At 43.1% G+C, this 15,702-nt stretch overlaps 1 long non-coding RNA gene across 1 annotated transcript in view; it reads right to left on the bottom strand.

Moving 5' to 3' along the window:
- Positions 1 to 6,914, bottom strand: part of LOC115075175 — a 47,445-nt gene extending 40,531 nt beyond the window's left edge. Inside the window, exon 1 of the long non-coding RNA XR_003852452.1 lies at positions 6,762 to 6,914. This is a non-coding gene — a long non-coding RNA (uncharacterized LOC115075175). The remainder of the gene's footprint in view (positions 1 to 6,761) is intronic.
- Between the last annotated feature and the right edge of the window lie 8,788 nt (positions 6,915 to 15,702).

The raw sequence follows: 15,702 nt of genomic DNA, 5'->3' as shown, positions 1-15,702 counted from the left end.
CAAAGAAGGTCATTGTAATGGGGAGGGTATCTGGGCAGGGACATGCAAAATATCACAAATATCTCACGATATATGTGATACAACATGCATTAGAGCCTTTATCGTGCGTTACAGCTCTAACACATTTTGATAAATTAATCTTTAACTTAGCTGGAGTATTTAGCGGCGCTGATGTACCACAAAATGTATTTGGCCATGTAAAAGTTGGCTGTATAAGTGTATCCTAACGTTAGGACTACCAGCACTTTTCAGTAGTCCTAAAGTTAATGTTAGCTGGATAATGTAGAAAATCAGTGTTGTCTGGCTATTTAGCCAGATAAAAAATTACCTGACTAACGCTAGAGGGGTCAGATGAGTCGGATTTTGAATCACGTGATCTGTCCAGCTAACTCTGGGACTTAGCCTGACAAACCCCTTTCAATATTGACCTCTCTGTGCTTATTCAATGCTTTCTTGAACTCCTTTACTATTTCTGACTCCACTACCTCCCTCGGGAGGTCATTCCATTTATCCACCACCCTTTCTCTGAAAATCATTTTCTGATGTTGCTTCTGAGTCTGTCTCTTTGGAGCATCATACCATGACCTCTCGCTTTTCTTCTCAAAAAGATATGTGCTTCTTGTGCATTCCTAGAAACAAGGGCCTTTGCTGTTCCAATGCTGCTTACACACCAGTGTTAAGGTATTGCAGATAATAATAGCCTAGACGCTAATGGAGCAAAATTATTGTACATAGAGACAGGTTTGGTCAAATAAATTCTATTTTCTTTTCACAATGCCAAAAAAACATAATACAGAGATTCTGTGAAACATAAAACCCATTTGCTGCTCAGTTTCTTCGGTGTAGCCTCATGAGTATTGTGTAAACCTTGTCACCTGCTGCTTCCATCAGCCCAGCAAGCTGCACAATGGATCCAAACTAGTTTTGTATTAGCAAGCATCAATAGTTCACATACAGTTTTTTCCATTGCATACTTCAACTTCTCTCATTTCTATAAACATATTACTAGATAACATAAATAACATAAATAGTAAATACTGTGCTGCACATTTTGCCTTGTTAAACTCATATCAATGAGATACATTTAGTGACATACATGTTGGCAAATAAGGATCATTTGGCCATCTCATTCTGCCTATGTCAGTTCATTTCCTCTTTTTTTTTTTTTTGCTACATTGATGGCTAGTTTCATTGGCCAGAGCCAAAGATTCACTGGGCTGGGTCCCAGCACAGGATTAAAAACTCTTGCTTATTTCCAGTAGTTTGCTTATTCCATGAATAAGTACAATTTAATGGAGTGGACACATTGCTCTATCTTTTTAGCGAGAAAGCAGGGGACGCATTCTCAGATCCCATATATTGGTCAAATAATGTCTGTTCTAGGGATCTTGAATTAAATCTGTATGTCCAAAGAGACCAAGTCCTATGGAAAAATGCGGGCAACAATTCAAATCCTTCTCTTTTCCTGCAATGTAATGGTCCCTTGTCAGTATTTTAATATTTCTTCGCTTAGCAAAACGACAAGATATAGTAAACGTTCTGTGCTTTGTCACAAGTAGATCAGTGTTATTACAATACTTCTTTTACAGTCTGAGATTCACAACCCTGGCTACTATGATATGGGTATGCTTCCTGGGATATCAAATAAACAAGCAATTTAAGCCACGAGATACAAAAAGGTCTCCAAATTGATTTTTCTCATATTGTCTTTTGAGTCTGAGCCTATTGCCTGCAATGTAATGGAGGTCAGACCTGTCGAAAAGAATTGTTTGGAGCTCAAAAGAAAAAAAAAGCATCTCCTGACCTCTCTAATTTGATCTACTTTTGCCCCCAATTAGGTAGAATTCACCCTATGGTAAAATCACAGCTGAGCTTCAAGCACCAGGCAACAATGTCACTGCTATGATATTGTGAATTGATTCTGCAGCATAATAATTAAGAATTTAACCCAGAAAGATGTTGGAACTTTATGAGTATAATAATGTATGGCATGAACGAAAGTGCAAATGAATACATTTCACCTACATTAGTCTTCTGTTACAGTTATAGATAAACTCACTTGGCATTTTCCAAGATCATAAGTTCTTCACGTAAATTCCATTAGGTAGCAATGAACATATCAGAAATGAGCATTATTTGCTTTCAGCAGGGTCCAGTATCTAAAACAGGTAATTTGTAACATCACAGAATACATTTTTAGAATTTGGTGAGTGTGTGCTGGCTGCAGGGGCTATGCCTAATCAATGCTGCTAGCATCTGGTGCCCTGCTGGTCAGTAGCTGGTCTAGTGCTTCTTCAAAGGGGGGGGGGGGTACAATCACAGCTGACTGTGCCCTCAGATAGGGATGTTGATTATACTTTTTGTTCTCATTTGTAGCGCGCATTCATTATTTTAGTACTTGCTAATATGATTTAGTGCGCACTAACTCGATTTAGTGAGCACTGAAATGAAAACAAAATGAATAACAAAAATGGAAATGAACGGAAAAAATGTATACAAGTTTTCCAGCTGTGCATCCCTACCATCGGAGGTCATGTTCACTGATGTCTGTGGCAAGGGGAGAAGTCTTGGAGGTGAGAATGGCTCCTGAGAGCTTCTAGGCTGGCAGCCGCGAAGTGAGGGACCACAGCAGGGGGCATGGATGATGAGGACAAAACAGGGCCAGCAGACTAATATACACACTTGTGGGCTAACAGGGGAGGTGCCAAGCTTGAGTTGGTGGATCTGCAGGGGGAGGGGGCATCCATGCTGGTGGTGGACCTGCAGGGGGAGGATGTACTCAAGGGGCCTCTGGTTGCCAGGAATTCCCACAGCATATATCTAATTCCCTGCAGCTCCTCCTGCAGTACTTCTTTAATGCGCTTCATTTCTTGTTGTCCCACCTCTTGAAGGCTGTGCCCCCCCCCAAAGGAGAAGGCTGTGCCCCCAAGGAGATTGCAAGGCAATCATTTTGGACCAGCAAGCCAATCTCTGCAGATGTGAATGGCAACCTCTCATCCAGACATGGAAATTCGGTCAGCTATTCCTTTCTTGGACGTTCCTCCTCTTTGCCCTCCTCTAATGGGAACAGGAGTATATGGCTCATCATATGTGGGATGGTTCTCGTCCTCCAACTCTGACTGGTTCTCCTCATCATCGTCCTTCCTCTTCCATTTGCTCCTCCTGCCTGGCATCAGTGGACTCATTGAATCCAACTTCTTCAGACTCAAGTGGTGCTTCTGGACTGTCAGGCAGCACTGAAGGTCGGTACTCTGAGTGAGCCTAATGACTGGGGGTGGGGGGGGGTCCTGGTGCAACTGAGTCATGGTAGAGTTGACCACTAATTGTTGGTAGAGTCATGGCAATCGATAACCCAGGCATTGTGCCTTGGCCAACATTCTACAGAATGGAGGTGAAAAGGTTCTAGATGCATTGCCAATGTGTGGCTAGAGGGAATGTTCAAGCTGCAGGCTTGGAAAGAGTGGGGTTGGCAAGCTGGGGCAATAGTGGGGAGTTTTGTGTACTTATCCCTGGCCTGTTCCTGCTTCAGGCAGAGATGTGTCAGCCATTCCCCGTCCAAGCAGACAGTTCCCAGGCCTTCCTCATCAAGTCTTCAACCTGCTGAGATTAGAAGATTTGTTCTGGGCCATTCAGAATAATGTGTTCCTGTAGGTGCCAGCTTACTCTTGACTCTGCCCAACTGTGACTCCATCCCTTGGCTTTTAGACATTCTGTGCATGCTGTGAATTCCTCCCTCCAAATTGTCGCTATTTTCCTTTTATGCTTATAATTCTATCCTTGCCATCATCTTGCCTAGTGCCACTACCCCAGAGTTAGCCCTGGTGCCCTAAGGGTATTGGAAATGTCCTGCTATTTGAATAGCTGTACTGCTCCCAAGTGCTAGATATGGCACTGCAGAAGACTACAAGAGTGTGTCCATGTGGCAGGAAGCTCCATTGCACTGTTGACCTTTCCCCTGCCCTCTCTGTAGTTCAGCATGCTGAGTGCAAAATCCTCCAAATAGTACCTGTAGTTTAGTGCCAGCACCCAGACTGCCCTTTCCTACTCAGTTCCTTGCCCATGTACTTTCCTTTGGACACTTATCTCCTTGGGATATAAGGTTCTCCAATGGAACTTCAGCCAGGGGGCCTGCCATGCCTGGCTTATTTGTCTATATAATTCAAAGAAAAGACCCAAGTGTGTAGCATGTATTAGAGACACATATATATAACACTTGCTACATGAGGATTTCTCATTAGGTAACCAAGTCAACCTTCATACGATTCCAAAATATTGGTTATCGTGCTGATATAAGCCTTGACTGGCTTGATAAATCATTAGGTGACTTGATAATATTGTGTGGTTCTTCCGAGGAAGTTATCCATATATTTAGCACTTATCTTGATTTAAATCCACTCTTGTTAGTTGATACAGCCGCCGCCGACATTGCAATGTTTCGGAGCGTTTAAACTCCTTCTTCAAGGACACGGATTAATTGGTGGTGGATAGGTGATAAATCTACACAATATAAAAGTGAAAATATCCTTTAAATCTTGTATACACAATTAAATAATGTGGTTACTGTAAATCGGAACGGACACATACTTGCGTTGTTGATGTGCCGAGAGACACCCGACTACTGACAACGCGTTTAGGCAGTGCTCTTGGCTGATGCTCTTGCTGAAAACAAAGTTGAGGTTCAAAACAAAAAGGTCTAGTCTCACGTAGTGCTCTTAATGAGAAAGACATGTTTTTTGGAAGGTACTTACAGTTTTCAGCGTTTTCGTGCCAGCATAGAGTTCTGTGCCTTTCTCGCGCCGGTAGCCTTTGGCACCTTCAAACTGTAAGTAAGTTTGTAAGGCTGTATCAACTAAGAGTGGATTTAAATCAAGATAAGTGCTAAATATATGGATAACTTCCTCGGAAGAACCACACAATATTATCAAGTCACCTAATGATTTATCAAGCCAGTCAAGGCTTATCAGCACGATAACCAATATTTTGGTATCGTATGAAGGTTGACTTGGTTACCTAACGAGAAATCCTCATGTAGCAAGTGTTATATATATGTGGCTTATTTGTCTGGCATTTTTTCTGACCTTATGGATGGGGAACAGGAGGTCTTCATTGCAGACAATGAGGTCCACTAGCCTTGCCACACACAGGGCACTAACATTAGGCTTGTGGGCAGGGGGAGGGGGTCAACATTTTGGAATGAACCCGCCTCTGTGGAACCCGAAGTTAAAGCATGAACATGCTTTACCACACTACGTGCATACTTTTCATGTACAAAACGTATGTGCATGCTCTGATAGGGGTGGAGATAACTGTATTTTAAAACCTGTGTGGATGGCACTGCATAGGTTTTCAAATATTTAGACAAATCTACGCAGACCACTATATGTGGGTGTATATAGGGCCAAACAGACAGATTTGAAAGTTAGGCTCTTGCTCTCCCTCTCTGTAAAAAAATTCTGATGGGCCATTAATCTAATCTTTGCAAAAGATAAGAGGGAAAGAGAAGTTTGAAAATAAATATGATTTCAAGGGATTATTTATGAAAAATAATAAAGCAATTTATACAGCAAATCAATATTTCATTTAAGATGCATGTAATGCTAAAATGGATAATGCCACCTTAATGGATGGAAATGGATCACACCAGGGAGGTCAGAATCTAATGATGTCATACATAATAGATCATCTGTAATGTAATCAGGGAAAGCAGACGGGTGACTATTCAGGTCATTTGTGCATTCATTTGGTGTGATAAACCATAATTGCTACAAATTAGAACTGTACTTTTAATACAACAAAATACTTGTACACTTGGGCTCTGTACCTGTAAGTTTCTGGTCTCTGTCTTAGGAACTTCTCATAGTTACTTAACTGTTAATTGCAAAGGATTTTGGAGGCTGACAATCAGAGAAAGTGTTTATGATGGTTCCATCTTGTACAGATTTTGGTAACACTTTCTGTTCTTTCATGAATATTGTAAACATAGAATTTTCAATGTTTAGGGGCTAATACCTGGGATGACTGCAAAACAAAATGATTGGATGATTCGGCCATTTCCAGTGACTATCAGTAAAAAAAAAAAAAGTGAGTGTTTATCAAGCACGAACAGTAGGCGTGGGTATGGGGGAAAAAACATTGTTTTCGTGTTTCATTGTCTTTTTTTTTTGTTTGTTTGTTTTATGCCTTTTTTTCTGGGCTTAGCGCGTGCTAAAACCATATCACACATGGTAAACTCTGCAACTGACACTAACTGCAAAATAATAAAAAAAAAAGTGTTCATATGAAAACGACATGAAAGGACACAACATATGGCGGTGGTATTCTCGAATGGCAGCACAACCCTAACAAACTGTAGGAATCTGCTCTTCTGCAGTCAAGAGGAAACTCGAAGATGCACTCAGTGTAGAGGCAGGAGGGGCAATGGTGGAAAGGGAAAGGGAATGGAGGGGCGCGTGACAAGGATGGGCGGGGCAAGCCGCGTCAGAGAAAGAGGAAACGGAAGGAGATTGGTTGTAAGAAGGCAGGGTTAGGGCGGGAGGGAGAAGGGGCAAAAAGGAAATGGGAGCAAGGAGTGAAAAGTAAAAGACAACAGAGAATGTTTGGATATTCAGTGCTGCCTAGGTAGGGCCTTTCAACTTTGACCCTACTGAACGTCTTCATTCTTATCGGATCAAGAAAGAACGGATGTGGAGAAAGATAAAAAATGATGGGGGGAGGGGAAACGTTGAATTTTTTTTTTTTTTTTTTTTTAATAAAGTACTTACAGCTTAAAAGATTTTTTCCACAAAGCCTTCTTTTGTACACATTAGTGATCACACGTCGCCGCATGCCAATGTGCTGTGTAATTGCTGAGGAGTTTTGACGTGTGCCGTGCAAATCTCTGTGCTCTTCAGCCTGGCTGCAGAATCTGTTCAGGAGCTGCTGCAGGAATCGGGGCAGAGAGGAAGGAAGAGCCCTGCTTAAACATGCATTTTTTTTTCTTTTACCAGGCTCTTTCAACTTTGACCCTGTTGAATATCGGATCAAGGTTATTCTGGATAGGGTAGATGCCAGGAGCATGCTCCCTCCCCCCCCCCCCAAGTTTTGACCTACGGGGTGGGTTTTTGCAAACGATTACGGATTTCAGATTGAAGCAGTCCTAAAGCATTTTTTTTTTTTAATGTGGCTCGAACAGCACTAAAACCCAAGAAATATTATCTCACCTTCTTTTCTTTTGCCAAAAACAAAGCCATGTGATTCCATCCTTGTCGGGCAGTCCCTGCATACGTTCCAGGTCCCCTGAAATGATATTTAATACGAATTTTATTCCTTCCCCTTCCCCCACACCGATATTGGTTTTTACCTATTTTTAACCAAATGCTAACTCAAGAGCAGGGACAGCAGCAACTAGCCACAGGCACCTTAACCAGGTGGAGGGCGTATTTCAAAGGGATCTTGATGGAAAACTAAGGAGTAACAATGACCCCACACGGAGTGACTAAATTAGCTGCCTGGTCAGGGGTGCCTCAAGGAAATCTTCCTGAGGCCAGGACTGAGGTGGCATCCCCCACCCCCACGTATGATGAGGGACACTTAATATTTTGATGAGCAAGGGGTGGGGTTACCCCTGGGAGTTTTGATTTGAAATGCTGGAGAAAGGAGAGGAGGGGGGGGGGGGGCATGGACGAGGGGGGGTCAGGGTACCCCGAGGTGTGGCAGATAGAGTGTAAATAATAATATTTCTAGGAAGCTGGCAATCCTGCCATGCTCCCATAAACCCACCCACGCTCCCATAAACCCTACCACCTACCTCCCACCCTTCCTCACCATCTGCACCTGAGGGAGCGGGAATTGGGTGAGTGGTGGGTAAAGGGGGTGTGGCTTACTCTCTCCCACTCATGCTACCCCGAAACAGTCTTGTACCCTCTCTTATCTTCCTCGCTCTTCACCTACATACCACCCCCATACAACCTTGCTGCCTCTCTATTTCCCTTCCCTGTGCCCTCTTCTCTTACTTGCACTCTCTCCTCCCACCCCACTCCCCCCCCCCTTTTATTTTTCTTCCCTCCCTTCTCACTCACACTCCCCACCCTTCCCCTTTCCTGTCATCTCGCTCATGCCCCCTCTCTCCCCTCTCACTCATACTCTCTCCCCTTCAGTTTCCTCTCACCTCATGGATTTTCCTCCTGCTGGCTCCATTATGTTCTACACCAAAATCAATAAAATGAGACTAAATCCTAATTCGCATACATATAAGCCTTTGCCTCAGGTAGTTCACTTCTTTTGGAGAGCAAAACTTTATAATTAAATATAGCTCAAAGATTAAATTGCTGAATAATGAATGGTTTGCTTATGGAACTAATGTTTGACTGCAATCCTGTGACATAAATGTGCTAAATCTTATGAGAAAAGACATGCCGTATATCTTGTAGTGCAGTTGGATAAATATTTTAACAACCTTGGTTCTCGCCCAAGAACAATTTTAGCCATGAAATTCAATCAATCTGTACCAAACTGGGGTTAGGAAAGCAGCCCATGCCTGCAGTTGAAACCACTTCTGGCCGAGATTCAACTACATGCCAGCTCTGCTCCCTGCAGTCTGAGACGTGGTCTCTGCCGCATCAACCTGCAGCCATTCTGCACTTCTCATTGTGTACACTCACCTGATGAGGACAGTGTCACTTTCTACCTCATCCCAAGTGTAAAAGGGAAACAATATAAGAGTCGTCAACATATTCAAAGTGATTTTACTTTGCAACTAAACAATTTGTTCCATGCTAGGAGAAAGCCAAGAAACCCCCAAATGGCCCAAACAAATTAATTAAAGAGCAATTCAGAATGATGTAATATAATGGGGAGGGCAATTTTCAGAGGTCATGCATCCAGGTAAATAATGATTTATTATTCAAATAAATTGCTTGATTACAAATTGCCTGGCCCTTATTTGACGATCAATGACATATGTACTTTTACCTAGACAAAGAGTAGCCGGACTCCGGGGTGTCATTGGATAGGGGAAAGGAAACAGCGTTGTAGATTAGGGGAGCAATTTTCAAAACTCAGCTATCAGACAATTTAAAAATACACATCTTACACAACATCTCAGTAAAATACACAACATCTGAATGAAAGAATAGGTTGCAGCAGCAATTTATAACAGTCAGTCTAACTCTAGTGCATGGAGGTGTGCAATGTTCCATTGCTTTCCAGAATTGTACACTGTACTCCAAATGACATAGCCCCAGAAACTTATACAGAGGCATTATATTGCCTCCTTTTTTCCTGCTGGCTATTCTTTTCCCTATGGACCTATGGATTCTTTTGGATTTTGCTGTCACCTTCTACACCTGTTTGGCCACCTTAAGATCATCAAATATGATCACCCCTAGTAGATCCCACGCTTGTTTTGTATGCAGAGCTTCTCCTCCTATACTGCACTGCCCCATAATTTTTTGCAACCCAAATTCAACATAACCCAATAATGCTTTTCAATATCGTACATAGCCTAACCAAATCCTCCAATGACCAGATACCATCAACCTCCAAGATCACAAGCAATGATTTCGCAGACTTCTTTAACAAAAAAATTAAAAACCTCATAAATAACAACCTCAACAACAACATGCAAGACCCGAAAATACAAATCAATCAAACAACAAGCTGGCCAACTTTAATACAGCATCTTCACTGGAAATCCAAAAGATCATAAAAAAAATGAACCCAGTTAAACACCCGATATGCCACTTCCTCTCAAACCTCAAACTGACCCACTTCTTATATGCGGATGATATCCAAATATTAATCCCAATACAAAACACTCTGGAAGACACCTACAAAAGAACAGCCACTTACCTCACCAAAATAAAACAACTACTAACCAACATGAAACTCATCCTAAACTTCGAAAAGACAGAAATAATCATACTGGACAGAAAGAACAACACTCCTCAACTACCACCTCTCAACTTAATGAACCAAAAAGCTGCAATCTCACCTGTCACTCATGCCCGCAACCTAGGAGTCATAATTGACAATGAACTATCCTTCAAAAACCACATCACTTCTAAAATCAAAGATGAATATCACAAACTCCTAACACTACACCATCTAAAACCTTTCCTATCCCCCAATGACTTCAGAACAGTCCTTCAACTACTCATCTTCTCCAACCTGCACTATTGCAACTCCCTGCTATTCAATTTACCTCTCACCACCATCTGACCACTCCAAATACTCCAAAATACAGCCGCCAGAATACTCACAAGAACTAAAAAACACGATCACATTACTCCTATACTTATTTCACTACACTGGCTCCCAATAAAATTCAGGATAGAATACAAAATACTATCCATATTACACAAAATAATATACGAAAAACAAACAAACTGGCTAAGTACATCTATCAAACTACATTCCCCAAACAGAAACCTCCGCTCAGCTAACAAAGGTCTATTAAAGATTCCACCTACTCGTTCCAAACAACTTACCTCAACTTGGAAAAGAGCTATATCCCTAGGAAGTCCCAAACTCTGGAACACCCTCCCAACCGAACTTAGAACACAGCAAAATTTAAAAACCTTCAAAAAAGAACTAAAAACCTGGATGTTTACCAAAGCCTACCAAAACACCCAATGACTCTCAGATATTACTTCACTCCTACTGGTCCTATGCAAACTTATGGAACCAATGCATGCACGTTATACAAACTTAACTGAAACAACATAAGTTGAAATACAATCTACATTTATAAAGACTACAATATTTATGTTGACAATCACATGAATCTTTGGAAACTCTGTTAAACATCGAAACTTTGTAAACCATTGTGATGGCAAAACCGAACGATGGTATATAAAATGCGATAAATAAATAAATAAATAAATAAATAAATGATGTTGCATTTTTTTTAGCATTAAAGCTTAGCATCCAAACTTTAGATCAATTCTCAAGCTTTACCTCAAGCTCATGCCTCTTCATGTTTTGCACACCTTCGAGGATGTTTGCTCTGTTGTAGATTTTGTTATCATCCGCAAGAAGGCAAACATTTCCCAAAAGCTCTACACAATATTGTTCAAGAACTGGATTGCAAACCAATCCCTGCAGCTCTCCATTGGGAAGCCCCCTCCTTTCTTTGTTGTGAACTTCATTTACCACTATCCTTTGTCATCTCTCGCTCAACCAGTTTCTATCCCAGCCAGTCAGTTTGGGGTTCATCCTAGGGCATTTTGTCTATGAGTCACCTACATGGAACTGTGTCAAAGGCCCAGCTGAAATCCAAGTACACGACTTCTAGGATTCTCCCCTGATCTAACTCTCTGGTTATCCAGTCAAAGAAATTGATTAGATTTGTCCGACAAGACCTTCCTCTGCTGAAACTATGCTGCCTTGGATCTTCTAAGAAGAAAATGGATATTCTAAACTGGTTTTGATCTGAATGTATTGTATGCACAATATTGTTGTCTACGGGGAGAAATACTCAATTACAGTAAGATGAAATATGAAAGAAAAAAGGATTCGTTTGCTGCTGGAATGTTAAAAAGATGTAAACGAATGGGGAATTTAGGTATCTGGAACTACAGTATGGTAGACTTTGTTTTGGCAAAGTGAAGCAATAATCTGTAATGTATACAGATTTGTCTAACAAAAAGGATCTGCAAATTGAGACTCAGAGAATGAAACAGCATGGGAGTTAAAAGTCAGGATATTAAAGGAAAATGATATTACAGCAGGACATACCAAGCAAAGCACACAAGTGTATGATGGATGCTTGGGAACACGTGCAGAAATGGGTGAACTAGCACAAGTTTGAAACTTGTGAGCAGTTGTGCTCATGAGCAAAGCTTTCAACCTTAGCTACTGTCCAGTTGTGCATAATTTAGGGGGTCATGGGATGTCACAGCACTAGGAGGCAGCAACCTGAGTGAGGTCCCGCCGTCCCTGAGTACAAATACTAGTATTTGATCCTTTCAGTATATTTTTCTCACCTCCAAAATAGCCAAAGAAAAGGAGTAAGAAGTCCATCCCAATGCTGTGAGGGAAGCAGGCGATCCGGCCAAAGCGAACATGATGAAAATTGCTGATTGAAAAATCATAGACAGCTGAGGGACATGGCACTGGATGATGAGGCTTCCCTGGAAAACTCAGTGTCAACTGAGATGGTAGATGCAGTACGAGTGGTCATGTAGCAGCTGGGAGAAAATATCCCTCAGAGCCTAGATACTAAGGGGTAGATTTTCAAAGGGTTGCGTGCTAAGATATACGCGCAACCCCCAAAAACCTACCCCTGCCTCCCCCTGCGCGTGCTGAGCCTATCTTGCATAGACTCGGCGGCGTGCGCAAGCCCCAGGACGCGCATATGTCCCGGGGCTTCGAAAAATGGATGGTCCGGGGGTGGGGCCGCGGGCGTGGCCATGTCTGGGACATAGCTGCGGGCCGCGGGCGTGGCCGAGTGCCCCGACACAGCGGCCTGTGTTGGGGCCTGGCCAGCTGGCAGGCGTAACTTTCTCAACAAAGATAGGGGGGGATTTAGTTAGGGCTGGGGGGTGGGTTAGGTAGGGGAAGGGAGGGGAAGGTGGGGGGGGGGCCGGAAAAAAAGTTCCCTCTGAGGCTGCTCGGCTCGGCACGCGCAGGTCGCACAATTGTGCACCCTCCTGCGCGCGCTGACCCTGGATTTTATAACATGCGCGCGGCAGCGCACGCATGTTATAAAATCGGACGTCGATTTGTTTGCGCCGGGTTGCGAGAACAAATCTATGCCCGCGCATATGTTTTAAAATCTGCCCCTAAGTTGGCTACAGTAGCCGATAAACGTGGCCCATCTAGTTTCCATTGTTAACGAAACAAATGCCCATGTGGACAACATGGAGAGTGAATGGAAGAGCTGGTGATGCCCTTCATGTCCATGGGGCAATGCTTGGAAGCTCTTGAAAGAGCGCATTAAAAAATAGGGATGTGAATCATTTTTTGACGATTTAAAATATCGTCCGATATATTTTAAATCGTCAAAAATCGTTAGAGCCGCGATACAATAACAATTCCCCCGATTTATCGTCAAAAAATCGTAAATCGGGGGAAGGGGGAGGGGAAAGGGGAGGGCGGGAAAACCGGCACACTAAAACAACCCTAAAACCCACCCCGACCCTTTAAAATAAATCCCCCACCCTCCCGAACCCCCCCAAAATGCCTTAAATTACCTGGGGTCCAGAGGAAGGGTCCCGGTGTGATCTTTTACTCTCGGACCTCCGGTGCTTGTAGAAATGGCGCGGGCACTACCTTTGGTTTTTCCGTACGGAAAAATGATTCGCGGCAGGAGATCGCTCCCGGCCCCCCGCTGGACCCCCAGGGACTTTTGGCCAGCTTGGGGGGGCCTTCTGACCCCCACAAGACTTGCCAAAAGTCCAGCGGAGGTCCGGAACGACCTCCTGCAGTCGAATCGTGTTGTCTACGGCCGGCGCCATTTTGCGCCGCCATTTTGCGCCAAATGGCGCCGGCCATAGACAACACGATTCGACTGCAGGAGGTCGTTCCGGACCCCTGCTGGACTTTTGGCAAGTCTTGTGGGGGTCAGGAGGCCCCCCCAAGCTGGCCAAAAGTCCCTGGGGGTCCAGCGGGGGGCCGGGAGCGATCTCCTGCCGCGAATCATTTTTCCGTACGGAAAAACCAAAGGTAGCGCCCGCGCCATTTCTACAAGCACCAGAGGTCCGAGAGTAAAAGATCACACCGGGACCCTTCCTCTGGACCCCAGGTAATTTAAGGCATTTTGGGGGGGTTCGGGAGGGTGGGGGATTTATTTTAAAGGGTCGGGGTGGGTTTTAGGGTTGTTTTAGTGTGCCGGTTTTCCCGCCCTCCCCCCCACTGGACCCCAGGTAATTTAAGGCATTTGGGGGGGGGGTTTCGGGAGGGTGGGGGATTTATTTTAAAGGGTCGGGGTGGGTTTTAGGGATATTTTAGTGTGCCGGTTTTCGATTTACACGATTTTCACGATATTTAAAAAACCCAAATGGCGACGATCCAATTCCCTCCCCCTCCCAGCCAAAATCGATCGTTAAGACGATCGATCACACGATTCACATCTCTATTAAAAAACAGTGGAAAGACAAGAGGATCTTGAATACAGAAACAAAAAGAAGAGCCTCCAGATAAATGGGCTTCCCAAAAGACCCGACAGGGTTCCTTGGTAAGTGGATCCCAGAGATACTGCATCTTGATTGCAAGAGCGGGCGCCTGCAATTAGAAAGGGTGCATAGAGCATTTGTGTGTTTTCCAGCTGATCAAGGCTGGCCGCGCACACTAATCTTGAAAACAAGGGTAGGCATCAGGTAGTTAGGTATTTGGGTTCCTCGGAATACGTCTAATCGGTATAAACTAAATTGTGTGCCAGTAGTGGGTCAAATCCAGAAAGACTTGAGGAAACTGGGATGACCACTTTTTATCCTGGGCAAGGTGTATAGGAAAAATGAATGTGCTACCAGGTTGATGTACTTGTTCCAGCATTGCCCCTTATTATCTGTCAGATGGGTTCTTTGCCACATTAAATGGGATGCTATCAAAAAATATTTGGCATCATAAGCCCCACACATATTAAATTATGGACATTATAGAGACCGAAGGAGGCTGGGAGCATGGGTCTACCAAATCTGCAAAATTATTATTGGTGGCAGGGCTTCTGGGTGCCTTGGTGTAGCTCACAAGGAATATGGGACCTCCCTGGTATTCAATAGAAGTTACATTAGTGGAAGGGTTGGACCCCTGCATGATACTGTTGCAGTCTACGGTGGCTTGGCAGGGGCAGGGAGTTTATGGACTGAGCCTCTCGATGTTACTTACACTAAGGATATGAAAAGCTGTGCAAAGAGGGTTGAGTTTCTCTACACAATCGTTGATGGGTGTTATCTCCAATTTGAAGAAACTTGCCCTTATCAGCTCACAATTATTTATTTTATTTATTTAAAAAGAACTTATTGCCTACGCCCTCCAATGTTCGGGGTGGATTACAAATCGTACAATTATATTAAAAAAGTGTAAATCAAAAACATATAAAAATATTTATAATCAATACAAAGCCAGAATAAGAAATCAAATTAGGGAAAAGATATAGTGAGAGGAAAAGAAAAAAAGAGAAATAACTTAGGATTCACATAGATCTTTGAATGCTAGATTAAATAACGCTTTCCTGAAATCCTTAGTATTAGATAATGATCTCGGGATGGATGAAATGGAGTTCCAGATTATTGGACCTGCAATAGAAAAAGCCATTCATGGGTAACTGCGATCCTGGTAGTTCTGGAAGAAGGTACTTGGAGAAGGTACTTGCTATAGAGAGGCAGCTTATTGGTGGAAACAGGATCTGAAATTTCTAGCTCAACTCTGGAAGAGGACAGTCTAAATAACGAATCATTGTAAAACCTATGTGCTGAGTTTGGGATATAGGAAGGTATAGCGAGGGTGGCAGGGAGGCCCAGATACCTACTATGTTTGGTAAGATGTTTTCGTAGGAGGATATTCCATGGAAGGGTATTTCTAAATTACATTGGGCACTTTTTGGGTCATCAAATAGCGAAGGAGCCCCAATGGGATAGGTCCCTCACTGAAATACTGATCTACCACTTAGATTTGTATGATGAGGCATGGAAGAACATATGGAAGGAGAACTCATTAGATTTTCATCTGTAATCACAGGGTAGAATTAATAGTAAATTACTCCATTGAATATATCCCCTTTTT

The sequence above is a fragment of the Rhinatrema bivittatum genome, chromosome 13, assembly GCF_901001135.1.
Source record: "Rhinatrema bivittatum chromosome 13, aRhiBiv1.1, whole genome shotgun sequence".
Lineage (NCBI taxonomy): Eukaryota > Metazoa > Chordata > Amphibia > Gymnophiona > Rhinatrematidae > Rhinatrema > Rhinatrema bivittatum.
The sequence above is the reverse complement of the archived record's forward strand: the minus strand, read 5'-3'. Positions and strand labels throughout refer to the sequence as shown.